Source organism: Neophocaena asiaeorientalis, unplaced genomic scaffold, assembly GCF_003031525.2.
Source record: "Neophocaena asiaeorientalis asiaeorientalis breed wild unplaced genomic scaffold, Neophocaena_asiaeorientalis_V1.1 scaffold680, whole genome shotgun sequence".
Taxonomy (NCBI): Eukaryota; Metazoa; Chordata; class Mammalia; order Artiodactyla; family Phocoenidae; genus Neophocaena; species Neophocaena asiaeorientalis.
The window spans coordinates 29,793-33,997 of record NW_020171816.1 but is presented as its reverse complement, the minus strand read 5'-3'; the positions used below and the strand labels follow the sequence as shown (position 1 = coordinate 33,997).

General features: G+C 57.8%; 1 protein-coding gene across 1 annotated transcript in view; it reads left to right on the top strand.

The window, feature by feature from the left end:
- Positions 1–4,205, top strand: part of GNAI2 (G protein subunit alpha i2) — a 21,003-nt gene that overhangs the window by 10,046 nt on the left and 6,752 nt on the right. The window lies entirely within an intron of this gene.

Genomic DNA, 4,205 nt, shown 5'->3' with positions numbered 1-4,205 from the left:
GGGGCAGGCCCGTGCTGTGGGTTTTGAGCTGGGCTGCTGCCCGTCTACCCTGTGGTCCCAGCCACTGCCGCTTCTGAGAATCTCTGCCCTCAGGCCTGCCACGTCAGTTGGCTGCTCTCCCAAGCCCCACATGTTCCAGGGGAGCCCACCAGCACAAAAGCCTCTGCGGGGAGGCCTGTTACCCAGCCTGCCCAGCCTTCTGGGTGAGCAGAGCCAGTGAGCAGTGTCTGCCGTGAGGCTGCTGGGCGGGAAGGAGTACCCCGCTGTGGAGAAGTGCCGGGTTGTGAAGGGAAGTGACAACTAAGAGCAAAAAGCCAGCAAAGGAGTGAGTGGCTCTAACTCTGGTCCCAGGTTACACAAGTCCCGCCAGGGAACCACCACTGCTGAGTCAGCCTCTTCGCCACTGGGTTATTGCCCTGTGCTGTGCTTTGTCTGAAAGCCTCAGAAACTCGCCTTCAAAATGAGATGGTCACAGCAGGCCCCTCTGCAGGCTGCGGTTGCAGTGACCTATGCAGCGTGGTCACTGTGGGTTGCAGGAAATGAGAGGTTTGGGGAAATCTGTCATCTTCCAAAGGGTAAAAGAAATAGTGATAATAACTTTGATCTGAATTCTCACCGTGTGCCGGGCACTCACCCGTCTCCTCGGACGAGATAATGGTGGTATCCTGTTTCACAGATGAGGTGTCAGAGGAAGGGCAGGATAGGACTGCAGCTCTTGGAGATCTCAGGGAGAATCGGGGTGGACACCAGGGCTCTGGCAGGTCTGGACCTCCCTCTGGGAGAGGATCTGAAAGTGAGAGATGGGCCTGCTGGCCACTCGAGGCTTCACAGCTTCTGCAGAAGGGAAAGTGGGGCCAGAGAGGAAAGCGGCATGTCAGGGCCTCCCTGCAGTACAAAGCCTTGTCTGGGAGGTAGAGGGTTCACGATAGACGACAGCAGAGACCTGATGTTGGGGCTTGGGATCAGCATCAAGCCATTGGACCAGTGGCCCTGTCTCTGCTGCAGAGGCCCTGCTGGCCTTGTTCAGGCAGGTGGAGCCGTTGTTTCTCCCTTCCCCCATCTGTTCCCTCCTCCGTTGGGGCCCAGCGCTCCCAGAGTGGAAGCAGATGTTCTAATGCAGAGCAGCCGCTGTCGCCCAGCACATCTCGGCAATTACTGCCTGCCTGCTGGGGGCCCAGCAGCTGCGCCCCAGGGCAAGGGCTGCAGAGGTTTCTTCCTGGTGGGAAGAGGTATGGCCCAGTGGGAACACTGAGGGCACCCCAGGGATCCTCTGTGGGTCCCTCTGGTCTCAGCTGGAGAAGGAACGCCTGGTGGGCCAGCTGTGGGTAGGAGACTCCTGGCACCTTCTACTGGCTGAGTTCCCCCCACCCAGCACCTTTGCAGCAATCCGGATCCAGCTAGTGAAGCCCCCTTCTCTGAAGGGAAGGTGCAGGGCTGGGTGGGGAGAACTGGGTGCCCAGGATTAGCAAGGTACAAGCAAACTCCACTCCAGGTACCAGCCTATCTAACAGGGGAACATCATCAGGCCCCGATGGAAAAGGAGTTCCTGGGACATCTAGCTTGTGGGCTGCCCGAGAACCAGGGTGTCCACCGGGATATCATGCTGTGGCCCCACCCACCTCTGTCCCTTGATCTGCTGTAGCTGCTCCTGGGCCATGCCTCTGATTCTGTCCTGGTGTTCTCCCCTGCTTCCTGCGTGGCTGCCAGCATCACACCCTTGTCCTGCCACTTAACTCCTTCCCTCTTGAGTCGCAGCTGCTGGAAGGACAACGGGACAGCTTTGAGTCCAGGGATGAGGGCTCCATGACCTTGGTTTGTCCACCTGTCAAATGGGAGTTGTTCTGCAATGACCCCTGTGGGGGGCAGAGAATGTCCTCCAGACTCTTCAAAGGGAGAGGAAGGGAGATTGAGGCTCGAAGGGGACAGGGAAGGGAACCTCAGTGTCTGCCAGGTCTGCAGCAGCTAGGAAAATCAGATGCAAAGCAAGTTTGTGCTGTCATCCCCATCTCTGGGCAGGGTCATGGAGTGGCCCACACCCTTTACCAAGAGAGTAATCAAAGGGCCAGACAAGGAGACTGGTGCCTCAGGTGGACGGTGGTCCCAAAGTCACCCTCACCTGTGGTCCCCTACACCCTGGAGATCTACCCGCTCTGAGTCTCAGTTCGCCTGGCTGGGGACGGCATGATCGATCTGACCCATCACTTTGTATCCTTGGCCTCCACTCTTGCACTGGCTGAGATCTGTGGCGCTCCTGGGTCTTCCTTTGCTCCAGGATGTGCTCCCTCCCTCCTGCTCTGTGGGAGCAAGTGACTAGGTGGGAAGGACAGCCAGGCAGTCACCTGGCCCTCGTGGTTAGCCAGTCCAGTGCTGTCCTCCCTGTCCCATGGATATTCTGGGCCCTGGGGAAAGGGCCTCAGTGATTAGGCATCACCATCAGGCCTTCCCAGGCCCTCTCCCCATGTCCCCACTCTGCAGGTGGGAAGTGTTGGTGTGAGGGGTCCTAGCTGTTCCCCTGCCATGCACAGCCCAAGGGAAAGGGAGGGATGCTGCCACTGACCAGAGCCCACACCCAGGGGAATGCACTGCGACTGGGGCTCTAGTGCCCAGGGGTCGGACCGATAGAGGGGCTTGTGCCCCAGCCTGCCCAGAGCCTGCCCATTTGTGCCACCCCCAGTGCTCCCCTATCCTGGGAAGCAGGCCTGGGACAGTCAAGCCCAGTGATTCCAGGCAGCTGGTGGCGTTTGAGAGGCCTTCTCAGGGAGGCCTCTGGGTTGTGGACATGCCCAGGCTCACAGCTGTGAAGGCCGCAGCTGCACCTCAGTTTCCTCCTGGTCAATGTGGATCTGGGGTGGGAGGTAGGGGGGATGCAGGCAGGGGCCTCAGCAGGGTCTGCTGCTTCTCCGAGGGCACTGCAGAGACTCAGACCTGTGTCTGCCTGGGAAGTAAACCCAGTGGCAGGGACTGTGTGGCCCAGCCACAGTACCAGGCATGCAACACTGCAGGGTGAGCCACCTGCAGAGGGGCTATAACTGTGTGACAGCAGCCTCTCTCAGTTTCCTTTTATAAAAAATTTTTTTTAATTTTTAAATTTTATTTTTTGGCCACGCCCTGCGGCTTGCGGGATCTTAGTTCTCCGACCGGGGATCGAACCCGTGCCCCCTGCATTGGAAGCACAGAGTCTTAACCACTGGCCTGCCAGGGAAGTCCCTCAGTTTCCTCATTTGCGAGGTGGGGTTGAGAGTAGAGCTACCCCCGGGGCTTGTTGTGAGGTTACTTAGTGGGTGTGATAGGCATAGAATAGCATCTGACACGTAGGGGGCACTAGTCACAGCTCGGCCGTGATCATCACTGCTGATGTTATTGCTGCTCGTGGTAGTTTGTGTGTCAGCCCCTTCATCCTCTGAGGTTGTCTTAACCAACCCTGAGGGATATGGGGGCTAGAGTCCTCAAGTGTGACTTCCCCACAGACCGTACCACACGCCCTGCTGAGCTGCTCAGAGGGACAGACCCACCACAGTGATCAGGAGGCTTGGGACACACGTAGGTGGGGCATGGGGCAGGTGTGCCCAGCAAAGAGAACTGCACGGGCAAAGGCCTGGAGTTGGCAAGAGGAGATGCCTGGAGGTGACGGGGCAGAGCAAACAGTCTGGGCAAAGGCTGGGAGGGAAAGCCAGGCCAAGCTGAGGTGCGCTCTACTTGGAGCTCAGGACAGGGAGCAAGTGGCAAAGGGAAGAGGTGGGACCCTGCCTCCACCCCTCCATCCCCCAGCCAGGAGTTGAGTGGTCTCACACTTCCCTGCAGACTCCCTGAGGAATGCAGATTTCTGGCCTGCACCCCTCAAGATCTGGCTGTGTGTCTGGGACGGGGCCTGGAAATCTGCTTTTAAAAGACAAACAAACAAAAAAAACACCCTCCCAAGGCATCGTCCTGCAGCATCTGAGCCACATTTTGAGAAGGGCTGGGCAGGCCACGCATCATCGTCATTCATGTCTCCCTGCCTTTCTGGATCCTGGCAACGTGATCTTGGGCCAAGACTTTAATTTTCTGAGCCTCAGTGTCCTTGTCTGTAAAATGGGAGAAACAGTACCTATCTCTGGGGCTGCTATGACAGTCACAAGAGAGAGCCAGCAAATCCCTCAGCAATGGCCAAAGAGAAATACAGGATGGGGCTCTGCCAGGGAAGCATCTCGAGTCAGTACAGGTAC